At 42.7% G+C, this 17,993-nt stretch overlaps 1 pseudogene; it reads left to right on the forward strand.

The window, feature by feature from the left end:
* Positions 1–4,551: 4,551 nt before the first annotated feature.
* Positions 4,552–17,993, forward strand: part of LOC121582616 — a 31,013-nt pseudogene continuing 17,571 nt past the window's right edge.

The raw sequence follows: 17,993 nt of genomic DNA on the forward strand, positions 1-17,993 counted from the left end.
TAGTGAGTTCATGTCATGTTTGCACAATGACTAAATAAAAGGTATATGGGCTATCATCAAATCCCTTAGGCATTGTAAGATTTGTGTGAGGTTTCATACAGCTTTGTATTCACAATAGTTGATTATGCATTGAATTATGCAATCGCAGAATCACGTTTCCTGGAGGGTTAGCTTGATGTCATTACTTGATTTATGTGGAGAGTTCCCCTCCATACAATGAAAAGTGCTTTGAATATTGGGAAAAGCGCAATATAAATCCAATCCAATTATTATTCGAGTTATTGATAGAAAAGATAGAGACCTGCACACTGTTGAGAATGTGGAAAAATACATGTTTTTTACTATAAATTCATGTTAAATGTTCTTGGGGAGCGGTCGACATTTACACAAATTGTTACCCGGAGGAAAATGGGGGATGGTCATGCTTTTTATATTTCAGTCAGGGGGAGTGTTTATTATTATTAATTTTTTAGTCCAGGGGATGGCCATGTAATTTGTAATTGATTAAATGTCATATTGCTCGATGTTTGAGAATTCGTTGATTATTATATCTCTGTGTGCCCGATGCTGCCACTCATTCTTGAGTCCGGTTTCGAGACCACATTGAGTGTCTCGGGCCTTGTCTCAATGTCGGATACATTTGTAGTCTGTCTTGACTCGGTCTCGGACAGTGAGGACTCGTAATTTCTAACCGAGACCAGTGGAGTAAAAAACTCAAAACTGCTTCGCCAGGCCAAATATATACACTCCTTTCTTGAAACATACAGTGAGGGGAAAAAGTATTTGATCCCCTGCTGATTTTGTACGTCTGCCCACTGACAAAGACACGATCTGTCTATAATTTTAATGGTAGGTTTATTTGAACAGTGAGAGACAGAATAACAACAACAACAAATCGAGAAAAACACATGTCAGAAATGTTATGAATTGATTTGCATTTTAATGAGGGAAATAAGTATTTGACCCCTCTGCAAAACATGACTTAGTACTTGGTGGCAAAATCCTTGTTGGCAATCACAGAGGTCAGACATTTATTGTAGTTGGCCACCAGGTTTGCACACATCTCAGGAGGGATTTTGTCCCAATCCTCTTTGCAGATCTTCTCCAAGTCATTAAGGTTTCGAGGCTGACGTTTGGCAACTCGAACCTTCAGCTCCCTCCACAGATTTGCTATGGGATTAAGGTCTGGAGACTGGCTAGGCCACTCCAGGACCTTAATGTGCTTCTTCTTGAGCCACTCCTTTGTTGCGTTGGCAGTGTGTTTTGGGTCATTGTCATGCTGGAATACCCATCCACGACCCATTTTCAATGCCCTGGCTGAGGGAAGGAGGTTCTCACCCAAGATTTGACAGTACATGGCCCGTCCATCGTCCCTTTGGTGCGGTGAAGTTGTCCTGTCCCCTTAGCAGAAAAACACCCCCAAAGCATAATGTTTCCACCTCCATGTTTGACGGTGGGGATGGTGTTCTTGGGGTCATAGGCAGCATTCCTCCTCCTCCTCCAAACACGGCGAGTTGAGTTGATCCAAAGAGCTAGATTTTGGTCTCATCTGACCACAGCACTTTCACCCAGTTCTCCTCTGAATCATTCAGATGTTCATTGGCAAACTTCAGACGGCCCTGTATATGTGCTTTCTTGAGCAGGGGGACCTTGAGGGCGCTGCAGGATTTCAGTCCTTCACGGCGTAGTGTGTTACCAATTGTTTTCTTGGTGACTATGGTCCCAGCTGCCTTGAGATCATCGACAAGATCCTCCCGTGTAGTTCTGGGCTGATTCCTCACCGTTCTCATGATCATTGCAACTCCACGAGGTGAGATCTTGCATGGAGCCCCAGGCCGAGGGAGATTGACAGTTCTTTTGTGTTTCTTCCATTTGCGAATAATCGCACCAACTGTTGTCACTTTCTCACCAAGCTGCTTGGCGATGGTCTTGTAGCCCATTCCAGCCTTGTGTAGGTCTACAATCTTGTCCCTGACATCCTTGGAGAGCTCTTTGGTCTTGGCCATGGTGGAGAGTTTGGAATCTGATTGATTGATTGCTTCTGTGGACAGGTGTCTTTTATACAGGTAACAAACTGAGATTAGGAGCACTCCCTTTAAGAGTGTGCTCCTAATCTCAGCTCGTTACCTGTATAAAAGACACCTGGGAGCCAGAAATCTTTCTGATTGAGAGGGGGTCAAATACTTATTTCCCTCATTAAAATGCAAATCAATTTATAACATTTTTGACAAGCGTTTTTCTGGATTTGTTTGTTGTTATTCTGTCTCTCACTGTTCAAATAAACCTACCATTAAAATTATAGACTGATAATTTCTTTGTCAGTGGGCAAACGTACAAAATCAGCAGGGGATCAAATACTTTTTTCCCTCACTGTATCAGGGTTAATTTGCTCATCTATGGCCATAATATTGGGTCAAATAACATTAATTAGACCTATGTTTCATTACAGCTAAATATTGTAATGTATTAAATTGATAGTTTTAGTTCCAAAACGACACAAAAAAACACTGAAGCTTATATCTGAAGCTTCTATATTGCAATATAGTCTATACACCATAGAAATACAATGGGTTTTACACAGCATACTACGATTCCCAAAGTGTATTTCAACTCCCAGGGTGCAATGCTTCACCCAGGGCTGCTTGCTGGCTACCGATAGCAAGCCCAGACAAACGAGAAGTTTTCGAAATACACTGAACAAAAGTATAAATGCAACATGTAAAGTGTTGGTCCCATGTTTCATGAGCTGAAATAAAAGATCCCAGAAATGTTCCATACGCACAAAAAGCTTATTTCTCTCAAATGTTTTGCACAAATTTGTTTACATCCATGTTACTGTGCATTTCTTTTCTGCCACGCTAATCCATCCACCTGACAGGTGTGGCATATCAAGAAGTTGATTAAACAGCATGATCATTACATAGGTGAGCCTTGTGCTGGGGACAATAAGGTCACTGTGCAGTTTTGTCACACAACACAACGCCACATATGTCTCAAGTTTTGAGGGAGCGTGCAATTTGCAGTAGAATAACATTACAATGCTATTGTAATGTTTAAAATAGTTTTTTATGACGTCTTGGAACTAAACCTCACTTGCACTGCTTTGTAACACCTTTTGAGGCTGGGCCTCATCTGCTCTGTAAGCAAAGTATTCCCATATTTCGCTTCTGGAGCCAGTTTTGTCAACAAGCTGCGGGCGTGGAGGTATGTTTTCGTTAGAAGCCATGCTGTCTGTATTTTCTCTCCTCGCTTGCTTCTCAAAAGTGGCTTGCGCTGTCTCAGCTGCAAGCGCAAGTAGCTAGCCTACTACTGCCCCCTTCAAAAGATTCCAACAAATTACTAGACAGACTCGATCCTCTCAATTCGTGTAGAACGTGAGACACATTTGACAGAAGTACTGAAAGTAAAAAATCTAGTACACAACCGTTTTTCATGTTTGAGTCTCAAAAGTAATGAAGTTTCTGTATACCGTGCAACACAACACACACACATACAGTCAACTCTGATTAATTCAAGAAAGAGTTCCCGCCATTTCTCTTGTTGAACCAGGAGATGTTGGGGTATACGAGTGCTGTGTGTTCACAGATCAAATCCAGATATCTGTATTTCTTTTTCTCTTTGCCTTGTATGCAAATTATTAACCTTGTGTGACTGACTGACTCTATATCATATAAGGTATTTGTGTGTAAATTCCCTAGCACTCTCTCCCTCCCCCTGTTCTGTCCAGCTCTCCTCTCACCACTGCTCATCCAGCAGCAGGAAAAGCTGGGGCTCGATCCACCAATGGATGGTAACACTAGGCCAGGGAGCATGGGCCTCTCTGTACGAACACAGTCTTCTCTGTTGTGGGAGTTGGCCTCTATCCCCCCTGAACAGTGCCCTCTGATGACAGAACCTTACATCACATTAGAAATATTGTTCAGCCATGTATTTGCTTTGGAGACACCTTTATCTGTGGGTTGAGAGTTGGCTTTGGCTTCTTACCTTATTTGGGTATTTTATACTATGCAATGAGGCAGTTTGGTGCTAACGTTGATTTTCATTGGAATGAGGCAGTTTGATCCTGTTTTCTGTTCTCTAACCACTATTGAGTGAGCGTTGCTGAAATGGGGTGAGTTCTCAAAAACATGAAGATAATTTTTTGCACTAAGATTATTAAGTCCAATGGTAAGCTAAAGATCTTTGTTTTGTGGAAACTCACCCCTGATTGGTTGCATGGGGCCCCAATCAAAACTCGATCCCAGTTATGTTACCTGTTGAGTATGGTGTGCTATTCACACAGTGAAAATACGTGAGTGTACAATACTGTAGCTAGTTAGTAACCTTTCAAAGGGATTTCTGTGTGGAAACCTGGATTTCTCCCTTATGTTCTGTCCATGTGTGGTTGAACTGCTCATGTTGCAGTGTTTCTGATGGATTAATGGAGCTGCACAGTTTGTTGGCGATTTTTGTTGCCGATCAATATTGAATCTTGTGTTTACCTTTTACTGTACTCCTTTTCCTTGCATCTCCCTCTCTTTACCAACATTCTCATCCATCTCCAGGCCGACACAGAAATGGCCCGGCTCTCTGGAACTAGTAGTAGATCCAGTAGCCATCATCGCCGGGTCTGTATCCTTTACTTCATATCACTTTCTTACCTGACCTTATCTTATGTCCTAGCTTGTTCTGTCCTATTTGTCTGTCCTCCATTTTTCTCCGCAACAGGATGATGTCATGTCGGTCCATAGCACTGGAAGCTACAGGGTGTGTACATTACATCTCGTTGACCAAGTGTCATGGGATTGTTTTAGTCTGACTATTTAATATGGATGTAGAATTATATTGGAAAGGCCAATATCACACTGACGTGTGAAGCCATTGACCTTGTCAAAACAGCATTGGGTTATGTCTAATTGTTAGAATTTGTTCATGTATAACTTGGAAATTGGAATACTTCAATGTCCCTTGAGTAATTCTGTTGTGATGTGTGACTGTTCTGGTTTTGAAGTCAACCTCATTTTGAGATCTGGGTAGCTAATCTCATAAAAGCCGGGCCAGCACCTCTCGTCGAAGAGACCTGGTGGTGCGTGTGTGTTTCAGGGTAAAGATTGGATGGGATGGATGGCATGACCGTTTGTGCAGAAAGGAAGCAGGGATGGGTTTGCTGGCCTGTAAAAGACCAGTGTTGAATTCACAGCTGGGCGACACAGGAAGATAGCTGGGCAATACTGAACAAAAATATAAATGCAACATGTAAAGTGTTGGTTCCATGTTTTATGAGGTGCTCTGGATAAGAGCGTCTGCCAAATGGCTAAAATGGAAATGTAAAATGTGAAATAAAAGATCCCAGAAATGTTCCATATGAACAAAAAGCTTATTTCTCTCAGATTTGGTGCACAAATTTGTGTACATCCCTGTTAGTGAGCATTTGTACTTTGTCAAGATAATCCATCCACCTGACAGGTGTGGCATATCAAGAAGCTGATAAAACAGCATGATCATTACACAGGTGCACCTTGTGCTGGGGACAATAAAAGGCCACTCTAAAATGTGCAGTTTTGTCACACTACACAATGCCTAAAATGGAGGGAGCTGCAATTGGCATGCTGACTGCAGGAATTTCCACCAGAGCAGTTGCCAGAGAATTTAATGTTCATTTCTCTACCATAAGCCGCCTCCAACATTGTTTTAGAGAATTGGGTAGTACGTCCAACCGGCCTCACAACCGCCAACCACGTGTAACCACGCCAGCTCAGGACCCCAACATCCGGCTTCTTCACCTGCGGGATTGTCTGAGGCCAGACACCCGGACAGCTGATGAAACTGAGGAGTATTTCTGTCTGTAATGAAGCCCTTTTGTGTGGAAAAACTCATTCTGATTTGGCTGGGCCTTGCTCCCCAGTGGATGGGCCTCGCTCCCAAGTCATGTGAAATCCATAGATTAGGGCCTAATTTATTTATTTCAATTGACTGATTATTTCAATTGACTGATTACCTTAAATGAACTGTAACTCAGTAAAATCGTTGAAATTGTTGCATGTTGTGCTTATTGTTGTTCAGTATATATTAGGCAGGGCTATATTCTATGTTGTCATGGGCTAGGCTAACATCCTATGGCTATGTGGCTTCTAACGACATTAAAACAGCTGAGATGGCTATAGTAAGACTAAAGTCTAAATATAGACAAATTACTAGGCTACCTCAAATGACTCGGCATGATAGTGTTTAATAAACAATTAAATGTCCATTGCTAACGTATTTTTCTAACCAAAAATACATTTAGCTTATTTAACCACAGCTTTGCATTGGCATGCACCAACTGTTGAATTACTTCGTTTTCACAACTCTTTTGTAATCTGCAGTGTGAGCACGCATTCCCACAGCACATCTGTCAGTCCTTTAGGGCTGTCCCTGAAACAAAAAAATATTGACCGCACATTGCCAAGTGGTGGAATAAGGGAACTGCTTGGGGAAAATATGTTGAATTCATGCAACATATCTTGACATACAAATCGATTTCAGAGCGCACAGTGGACGCTCTGGCCGAGGAATAGGGTTGATCAGAGCATTCTGACCTAACAGCAGCAGTCAAGCACCCAAGCTAACGTTGGCTAGCTTGCTAACTACTTCCTGACACAAATGAGAGAACAGCTCTGACCATTTCACTCGCCCTAGCAGAGCTGGTTAGGCTGTTTTTGTTATCCAGAGCATTGGTGACTTTAAGTGTGCTGCTGGCAACAATTTAATTACGCTTTTTTGCCAACGTTTACTGACATCAGCCAAATAAAATTGTATTTGTCACATACACATGTTTAGCAGATGTTATTGCGGGTGTAGTGAAATGCTTGTGCTTCTAGCTCCGACAGTGCAGTAATATCTAACAATTTCACAACCTATATACCTAATACACACTAATCTAAGTAAGGAATGGAATTTAAGAATATATACATATATGGACAAGCAATGACAGAGCGGCATGGACTAAGATACAGTATAATATTATTATATAGAATACAGTATATACATATGAGATGATATTCAACGGGTGTTGAGCGTTCGTAAATGTGTCAGTTATTCTGTGCTCTGGCACACTCAGACGAGAGTGCTCTGAAATCGGAGGAGATAGCCAGAGCGAATTTACCAGCTACGTCTATCAACAGTTGTCACAGTGACATCATGAACATTCTATTGAAATGGTTACTTGCATAGTGGAGTCTTTTGTTTAGACATGTAGCTAGCCAGCTAAACAATGAACCATAATCCCAACTCATAACGTTACTACCCTGCATGAATCTGCAGATAGCTAACCAACCAGGTTCAATGTTAGCTAGCTAACATTAGGTTATAACTAGCAATGCAAATGGCTCTGAGATATGAATAATATTACTACACAGATCATACACGTAACGTTAGCTAGCGAGCTAACAGTACAATATCTGAAAATTTAGCTAGCTAGACTATTTTACCCATATACATGGATGGATGCTTCTCCCATTCTGTCACGGATGCCATGGTTGCCCTTAGTTTGAAGATGTAATCCGGAGATAGGTGTTTTATACAACAGCCTTCTATGTGTTCTCTTTTCGACTCAGTCTGCATATTTGCAATCAACGGCAGAATTTTCTCAATCTCAAATCAAATCCCCAAAAAAGTGTCACATGCGCCGAGTACAACAGGTGTAGACTTAACCGTGAAATGCTTACTTACAAGCCCTTAAACAACAATGCAGTTCAAGAAATAGAGTTAAGAAAATATTTACTAAATAGACTAAAGTAAGAAATAAAAAGTAACACAACAACATTACTTAACAATAACGAGGCTATATACAGGGGTTACCGTTATCGTGTCAATGTGCAGGGGTACAGGTTAGTCGAGGTAGTTTGTATAGATGATAATAGCAGCAGCGAGTAGCAGCAGTGTAAATAGTCCGGGTGGCTATTTGATTAATTGTTCAGCAGTCTTATAGCTTGGGGGTAGAAGCCGTTAAGGAGCCTTTTGGACCTAGACTTTGCGCTCCGGTACTGCTTGCCGTGCGATAGAAGAGACAACAGTCTGACTTGGGTGACTGGAGTCTTTGACAATTTTTTGGGCCTTCCTCTGACACCGCCTAGTGTATAGGTCCTGGATGGCTGGAAGCTTGGCCCCAGTGATGTATTGGACCGTACGCACTACCCTCTGTAGCGCCTTACGGTCGGATGCCGAGTAGTTGCCATACCAGGCGGGAGGCAACCGGTCAGGATGCTCTCGATGGTGCAGCTGTATAACTTTTTGAGGATCTGGGGACCCATGCCAAATCTTTTCAGTCTCCTGATGGGGGAAAAGGTGTCATGCCCTCTTCACGACTGTCTTGGTGTGTTTGAACCATGATAGTTTATTGGTGATGTGGACACAAAGGAACTTGAAACTCTCGACACGCTCCACTACAGCCCCGTCAACATTAATGGGGGCCTGTTCGGCCCTCCTTTTCCTGTAGTCCACGATCATCTCCTTTGTATTGCTCACATTAAGGGAGAGGTGGTTGTCCTGGCACCACCCTGCCAGGTCTCTGACCTCCTCCCTATAGGCTGTCTCATCGTTGTCAGTGATCAGGCCTACCACTGTTGTGTCATCAGCAAACATAATGATGGTGTTGGAGTCATGCTTGGCCATGCAGTCGTGGGTGAACAGGGAGTACAGGAGGGGACTAAGCATGCACCCTTGAGGGGCCCCGGTGTTGAGGATCAGCGTGGTAGATGTATGTTGCCTACCCTTACCACCTGGGGGTGGCCCGTCAGGAAGTCCAGGATCCAGTTGCAGAGGGAGGTGTTTAGTCCCAGGGTCCTTAGCTTAGTGATGAGCTTTGTGGGCACTATGGTGTTGAATGCTGAGCTGTAGTCAATGAACAGTATTCTCACATAGGTGTTCCTTTTTTCCAGGTGGGAAATGGCAGTGTGGACTCCGTAGCTATCATACTCTAATTCAAACTCTGTCCTCCAGAAAGTGTAGTGCAACACTTATGCAGTTCTACTATGTGATATATTTTTTTTAAAGCTGCGTTAGAAAAGATTACCTACACATACTGACCAGCTCATGTTATAGAAAGAAGCATGCTACATGGCGGACCAATCCGAACTCATCTCTCGGCATGTCCAGCCCACTCATTATCTCAGCCAATCATGGATAGCGGGAAGGTTGCTGTCGATTTCCGTGGCTAAACCAACTAGGCTTGTAATTTAACAATTTTATTCGTATTTACAGATGGCATACATGTTTGTTATTAAGTCACATGAAAGTTACCATGTTCCAGAAGGCATTTTTGCCAAAGAAAGCGTTTTGATTAAAAAAAAACTACAAATGGCTCTCCTGTTAAGTAATGACACGTGACATACGCCTAGTTTCCTGAAACGAGTCACAATTGTCCTAATGGTACTCTCTTTGTAGCTGTGTTTTAATTTTTTACTGGTTAAGCCACAACTGAGTGAGCCAAATAAAATGTTTTGGTTGTAGTCAATCTCTGACCCTATCACCTCTATTTCAGTCTTGGATATTTAGTTTTTCTTCGCTTTTTTGGGTTGCACCGTTGTATTTCATGGTATTTCATGGTTTTCCCCACGGGTTAAAGGTATGATTTTGATCATATATGGTTAGTTAGGGCCGTTTCAAAATGCAAACAGCCAATGTCGTGCAAGAGAACTGAGGCGGAGAACAATTGTTATTTATCAATTATTATCTCCTACCGGTGTGCGTATGACGCTCGTAGGATTGTTTATCACACTTTTTCTATGCGTACAACCATTCTAAATTCTGTTTGTAAGTAGTATTTTAGAATAGTTTCTACGCAATATTGATAAATGAGGCCTCTGGACTCCCTAGTAGACATGCCGGAGCAAGACTCTGAAGAGTGGTCTTGGGTCACTGTGACCCTAACTACGCATTGCTTTAGGAGAGTGAGTTAACGAACTTCTACTGTCCCCTCTTCCCTGCCAGAGCTCTGTGTACAATGACCTGCATAAGAAGGCTCCTGTGTCCAGCAGCTCCAGGAAGGACCTGCTGGTCAGTGTGTTATCAGGAGTGCGTGTGTGTGTTCTTTTAGTGTGGGTCACTCTGGGCTCCTTAGTCCAATCTCTATGGCTCTCCCTGGAGGCAGTGTCCAGCATTACCACAGCTCTAGGGGCATTGTAGAGCCAATGTCATTGAGCAGAGCTACAGTGCCTTCAGAATGTATTCATACCCCTTGACCTATTCCACATTTTGTTATTACAGCCTGAATTTTAAATCGATACAATTAAGATTTTGTGGCGCAGGCCTACACACAATACCGCATAATGTCAAAGTGGAATTATGTTTTTACTAATTAATAAAAAATGAAAAGCTTTCATGGCAAGCCTAAATAAGCTCAGGAGTAAACATTTGCCCCCCACACATACAATTATATGTAAGGTCCCTCAATCAAGCAGTGAATTTCAAACACAGATTCAACCACAAAGACCAGGGAAGTTTTCCAGTGCCTCACAAAGAAGGGCACCTATTGGTAGATGGGTAAATATAAAAAAAAGCAGACAGTGAATATCCCTTTGAGCATGGTGAAGTTATTAATTACACTTTGGATGGTGTATCAATACTCCTGTTTGAAATAAGGCACTAAAGTAAAACAAATTTGGCAAAGAAATTAACTTTATGTCCTGAATACAAAGCGTAATGTTTGGGACAAATCCAACGCATCACTGAGTACCACTCTTCATATTTTCAAGCAGGTGGTGGCTGCATCGTGTTATGGGTATGCTTGTCATCGGCAAGGGCTAGGGATTAGACTTGAGCACAAGCAAAATCCTAGAGGAAAACCTGGTTGAGTCTGCTTTCCAACAGACACTGGGAGACAAATTCACCTTTTCAGCAGGACAATGACTTCAAACACAAGGCCAAATATACTGGAGTTGCTTACCAAGACGACATTGAATGTTCGAGTGGCCTAGTAACAGTTTTGACTTAAAGTGGCATGATAATTTTTTTTTTTTATGTAAAAATATTGTAAAATCCAGTTTTGTAAAGCTCTTCGACTTACCCAGAAAGACTCACAGATGTAATCGCTGCCAAAGTTGATTCTAAGATGTATTAACTTGGGGGTTGAATACGAGATCCACTACATGACCATAAGTATTTGGACACCTGCTTGTCGAACATCTCATTCCAAAATCGTGGGCATTAATATGGAGTTGGTCCCCCCTTTGATGCTTTAACAGCCTCCACTCTTCTGAGAAGGCTTTCCACTAGATGTTGGAACATTGCTGCAGGGACTTGCTTCCATTCAGCCACGAGCATTAGTCAGGTCGGGCACTGATGTTGGGCGATTAGTCCTGGCTCGCAGTCAGCGTTCCAATTCATCCCAAAGGCTTTCGATGGGGTTGAGGTCAAGGCTCTGTGCAGGCCAGTCAATTTCTTCCACACATCTCGACAAACCATTTCTGTATGGAGCTTGCTTTGTGCACGGGGGCATTGTCATGCTGAAACAGGAAAGGGCCTTCCCCAAACTGTTGCCACAAAGTTGGAAGCACAGAATCGTCTAGAATATCATTGTATGCTGTAGCGTTAAGATTTCCCTTCACTGGAAATAAGGAGCCTAGCCCGAACCATAAAAAACAGCCCCAGACAATTATTCCTCCTCCACCAAACTTTACAGTTGGCACTATGCATTGGGGCAGGTAGCGTTCTCCTGGCATCCGCCAAACCCAGGGAATGCGTTTCCACTGCTCCAGCATCCAATGGCAGTGAGCTTTACACCACTCCAGCCGACACTTGGCATTGCATGGTGATCTTAGGCTTGTGTGCGGCTGCTCAACTATGGAAACCCATTTCATGAAGCTCCCGACGAACAGTTCTTGTGCTGACGTTGCTTCCAGAGGCAGTTTGGAACTCGAAGTGAGTGTTGCAACTGAGGACAGACAATTTTTACACGGTCCTGTTCTGTGAGCTTGTGTGGCCTACGACTGTAGATCGTTGACAAAAAATGACAATTAAATCCATTTTAATCCCACCTTGTAACACAAGAACATTTTTAAAAAGTCAAGGGGTGTGAATACATTCTGAAGGCACTGTATCTAGGAAGATATATTTTTCTCTCTCATTGTGCATACTGCCTCTTTTTGATAGTGGAAAATTCTAAAATAAGGGTGAAAAAGCATGGCACAGCTTTGGTTTGTTATTTTGCTGTGTTCATTTACTCCAGTCTCCCTCTGTTTATAGTCATATCATACTATGTTCCTCTCCTCCAGACTGGCTTGTACCATGATCAGAGGAACTACAGCAGCCTAAAGAACACCACCAAACCTCCTCCCTCTACTTCCTCCTATCAGCCCTGGGTTTGTCCACCTCAGTCCTGGCCCAATTATTCCCTGTCTAGATTAAGTGGTGAAAGCAAGTTAACTGAATTAAAAGTACTTGAAGAACTGAGTTCTTATCTACTCAAGTTTATGGGTTGTATAAACACCCGTTGAGATGGCACACTACACTGTGTGTGTGTGTTTGTGCTCAAGTTTACAGTAAATACTTAGTCATTCTTTGGTATGAAATTGCTGTTTGTTACTTTATACTGCATAGTAAAGCAGCAAAGCAATCAACAAGATATGAAAATACAACAGCCTTGAATGTGGTCCATGCAAACGCAATAAGGCTTTGCATGTTAGAAAATCTTGACTTGAGGGATGTGTCCAAACTCCAGTTTTTATGATTCTTAGTATGCTATCTAGGTCCCAGCAAAGTACATGCAACACCTCATCCATTTGCAGTTGACAGGGACAGTGTAACCTAGCTCCTCTTCTGTAGTCATCCTCTCATCACATCAGTGCTCCATTCTCAGGGTCAGGGAAATGGCATTCATGTTTCTCCTCACACTACCTGAGGACACTTTCCTAGCAACCCCCACCCCTGCTCTCTGTGGCTTTCCTCTAACTGTCCCACACCCCTCTACCTCGCCCCTTCTCACAGGCCTCATCTGTGGCCTCCTCCACCGCTGGCTCTGGATCGGGGCTGACGCGCAGCTACAGCCTGGTCAGTGTCGCACTCTCTGCATGCTTTGATATCACCTTCAAAGTAGACCAGACCCCAGTCCTCTCTGATACATCCGACAGCCATGGCCAGGGTTCTCCCTAAGTCACTTATATTTAGGTCTAATGGTCACTGTGGGCACTTAGTGGGGCCAAGGTTATGCGGTCTGGTAGGCTGTTTGATAAGATATGGCTTTGTTGTGTGAAATCAGTGCTTTCTAGGGAGAATAACTAGAGCAATGGTTGATGCAGGAAATATCCCATAGTTTATACACTGAGTGTACAAAACATTAGGAACACCTGCTCTTTCCATGACATAAACTGACCAGGTGAATCCAAGTGAACACTATGATCCCTTATTGATGTCACTTGTTAAATCCACTTTAATCAGTGTAGATGAAGAGGAGGAGACCGGTTAAAGAAGGATGTTTAAGACTTGAGACATGGATTGTCTGTGTGCCATTCGGAGGGTGAATGGGCAAGACAAAAGATTTAAGTGCCTTTAAACGGGGTGTGGTAGTAGGTGCAAGGCGCACCGGTTTGAGTGTGTCAAGAACTGCAACACTGCTGGATTTTCACGCTCAATAGTTTCCCACCACCCAAAGGATATCCAGCCAACTTGACACAACTGTGGGAAGCACTGGAGTCAACATGGGCCAGCATGTAGAGTCCATGTCCTGACGAATTGAGGCTGTTCTGAGGGCTAAAGGGAGTGCAACTCAGTATTAGGAAGGTGTTCCTACTGTTTTGTACACTCTGTATTTAGTTAATATTGAGAAAGGGATGCTACTCAGCCTGTGAGATCTTCTGACTGAGATCGTTGCGCCCTCTTGTGCTTTGCTGAGTTCTGGATTCTCTCTCCCTTGTGCCTTAAGGCTTCTATAAATGACGACGGTCTGTATGGCTCGTACACGGTTTCTCAATCTCATACTGTAAGTGTTCTCAGTGTCTAATTGAATAGTGTTAATGATGTTACCAGGGTCAGCAGCATACTGGCCTGTCTCTGTCCTGGCCTGGTCTGGTCTGTCTCCACACCATGTCATTGCTGTGTCTGTCCCCCTCTACTACAGCCTTCGGAGTACAGCCGGTACTCTAGCTCCACCCGCAGCAGTGTGTATATATATATATATATATATATATACACATACAGTGAGGGAAAAAAGTATTTAGTCAGCCACCAATTGTGCAAGTTCTCCCACTTAAAAAGATGAGAGAGGCCTGTAATTTTCATCATAGGTACACGTCAACTATGACAGACAAAATGAGAAAAGAAAATCCAGAAAATCACATTGTAGGATTTTTTATGAATTTATTTGCAAATTATGGTGGAAAATAAGTATTTGGTCAATAACAAAAGTTTCTCAATACTTTGTTATATACCCTTTGTTGGCAATGACACAGGTCAAACGTTTTCTGTAAGTCTTCACAAGGTTTCACACACTGTTGCTGGTATTTTGGCCCATTCCTCCATGCAGATCTCCTCTAGAGCAGTGATGTTTTGGGGCTGTCGCTGGGCAACACGGACTTTCAACTCCCTCCAAAGATTTTCTATGGGGTTGAGATCTGGAGACTGGCTAGGCCACTCCAGGACCTTGAAATGCTTCTTACGAAGCCACTCCTTCGTTGCCCGGGCGGTGTGTTTGGGATCATTGTCATGCTGAAAGACCCAGCCACGTTTCATCTTCAATGCCCTTGCTGATGGAAGGAGGTTTTCACTCAAAATCTCACGATACATGGCCCCATTCATTCTTTCCTTTACACGGATCAGTCGTCCTGGTCCCTTTGCAGAAAAACAGCCCCAAAGCATGATGTTTCCACCCCCATGCTTCACAGTAGGTATGGTGTTCTTTGGATGCAACTCAGCATTCTTTGTCCTCCAAACACGACGAGTTGAGTTTTTACCAAAAAGTTCTATTTTGGTTTCATCTGACCATATGACATTCTCCCAATCCTCTTCTGGATCATCCAAATGCACTCTAGCAAACTTCAGACGGGCCTGGACATGTACTGGCATAAGCAGGGGGACACGTCTGGCACTGCAGGATTTGAGTCCCTGGCGGCGTAGTGTGTTACTGATGGTAGGCTTTGTTACTTTGGTCCCAGCTCTCTGCAGGTCATTCACTAGGTCCCCCCGTGTGGTTCTGGGATTTTTGCTCACCGTTCTTGTGATCATTTTGACCCCACGGGGTGAGATCTTGCGTGGAGCCCCAGATCGAGGGAGATTATCAGTGGTCTTGTATGTCTTCCATTTCCTAATAATTGCTCCCACAGTTGATTTCTTCAAACCAAGCTGCTTACCTATTGCAGATTCAGTCTTCCCAGCCTGGTGCAGGTCTACAATTTTGTTTCTGGTGTCCTTTGACAGCTCTTTGGTCTTGGCCATAGTGGAGTTTGGAGTGTGACTGTTTGAGGTTGTGGACAGGTGTCTTTTATACTGATAACAAGTTCAAACAGGTGCCATTAATACAGGTAACGAGTGGAGGACAGAGGAGCCTCTTAAAGAAGAAGTTACAGGTCTGTGAGAGCCAGAAATCTTGTTTGTTTGTAGGTGACCAAATACTTATTTTCCACCATAATTTGCAAATAAATTCATAAAAAATCCTACAATGTGATTTTCAGGATTTTTTCTCCTCAATTTGTCTGTCATAGTTGACGTGTACCTATGATGAAAATTACAGGCCTCTCTCATCTTTTTAAGTGGGAGAACTTGCACAATTGGTGGCTGACTAAATACTTTTTTTCCCCACTGTACATACATACATACATACATACATACATACATACATACATACATACATACATACATACATACAGTTGAAGTTTACATACACCTTAGCCAAATACATTTAAACAATTTTTTTCACAATTCCTGGCATTTAATCCTAATAAAAATTCCCTGTCTTAGGTCAATTAGGATCACCACTTTATTTTAAGAATGTGAAATGTCAGAATAATAGTAGAGAGAATGATTTATTTCAGCTTTTATTTCTTTCATCACATTCCCAGTGGGTCAGAAGTTTACATACACTCAATTAGTATTTGGTAGCATTGCCTTTAAATTGTTTAACTTGGGTCAAACGTTTCCGGTAGCCTTCCACAAGCTTCCCACAATAAGTTGCGTACATTTTGGCCCATTCCTCCTGACAGAGCGGGTGTAACTGAGTCAAGTTTGTAGGCCTCCTTGCTCGCAAACGCTTTTTCAGTTCTGCCCACACATTTTCTATAGGATTGAGGTCAGGGCTTTGTGATGGCCACTCCAATACCTTGACTTTGTTGTTCTTAAGCCATTTTGCCACAACTTTGGAAGTAGGCTTGGGGTCATTGTCCATTTGGAAGACCTATTTGCGACCAAGCTTTAACTTCCTGACTGATGTCTTGAGATGTTGCTTCAATATATCCACATCATTTTCCTTCTTCATGATGCCATCTATTTTGTGAAGTGCACCAGTCCCTCCTGCAGCAAAGCACCCCCACAGCATGATGCTGCCACCCCCGTGCTTCACAGTTGGGATGGTGTTCTTCGGCTTGCAAGAAACCCCCTTTTGCCTCCAAACATAACAATGGTCATTATGGCCAAACAGTTCTATTTTTGTTTCATCAGACCAGAGGACATTTCTCCAAAAAGTATGATCTTTGTCCCCATGTGCAGTTGCAAACCGTAGTCTGGCTTTTTTATGTCGGTTTTGGAGCAGTGGCTTCTTCCTTGCTGAGCGGCCTTTCAGGTTATGTCGATATAAGACTCGTTTTACTGTGGATATAGATACTTTTGTGTCTGTTTCCTCCAGCATCTTCACAAGGTCCTTTGCTGTTGTTCTGGGATTGATTTGAACTTTTTGCACCAAAGTACGTTCATCTCTAGGAGACAGAACGCGTCTCCTTCGTGAGCGGTATGACGGCTGCGTGGTCCCATGGTGTTTATACTTGCGTACTATTGTTTGTATAGATGAACGTGGTACCTTCAGGCGTTTGGAAATTGCTCCCAAGGATGAACCAGACTTGTGGAGGTCTACAATTTTTTTTCTGAGGTCTTGGCTGATTTCTTTTGATTTTCCCATAATGTCAAGCAAAGAGGCACTGAGTTTGAAGGTAGGCCTTGAAATACATTCACAGGTACACCTCCAATTGACTCAAATGATGTCAATTAGCCTATCAGAAGCTTCTAAAGCCATGACATCATTTTCTGGAATTTTCCACGCTGTATAAAGGCACAGTAAACGTAGTGTATGTAAACTTCTGACCCACTGGAATTGTGATACAGTGAATTCTAAGTGAAATAATCTGTAAACAATTGTTGGAAAAATTACTTGTGTCATGCACAAAGTAGATGTCCTAACCGACTTGCCAAAACTATAGTTTGTTAACAAGAAATTTGTGGAGTGGTTGAAAAACTAGTTTTAATGACTCCAACCTAAGTGTATGTAAACTTCCGACTTCAACTGTATATACTGTATACTGCCCAAGCCTAGTGGGAGGATAAGTGAAGCCAGGGCCCAGTGGTGTCAGATGGCAGTGTTGGTGTTGAATGACAGTCCTGGGGTGTGTTTTCTAGCCTTCTTCGCGCTGCACGACCCCCTGTCTCTCTGCGGCCACCTTGGCCTCCCTGGGGGGGACCTCCTCGAGACGGAGCAGTGTAGACACGGGCAGCATTGTTGACCCTGACACCAGTCTGAGTGAATTGAGGGTAAGTTGCGCACGCGCAAACACACACCTCCACTTACATAAACACCATTAGGTGTCATTACAACCTGTTAGATACGTGTTATGTGTCAGTACCAGTATCAACACCAATGTTTTCTAATAAACACTATCATTTTAAATGTCAATCCATTTGAAAGATAAGTAACTTTTTACAGTGAACCATTTGTGTAGTAGTTTACTCTTTAACTCACTACTGTTTTATTTGAGGTCAGATAATAATATCTGAAACATCCACACTTCTCTCTGCTTTCCATAGCAACGGTTAGCAAAATTCTTAGTGTTTTAAACAATTCT

The sequence above is a fragment of the Coregonus clupeaformis genome, chromosome 1, assembly GCF_020615455.1.
Source record: "Coregonus clupeaformis isolate EN_2021a chromosome 1, ASM2061545v1, whole genome shotgun sequence".
NCBI classification, from domain to species: Eukaryota; Metazoa; Chordata; class Actinopteri; order Salmoniformes; family Salmonidae; genus Coregonus; species Coregonus clupeaformis.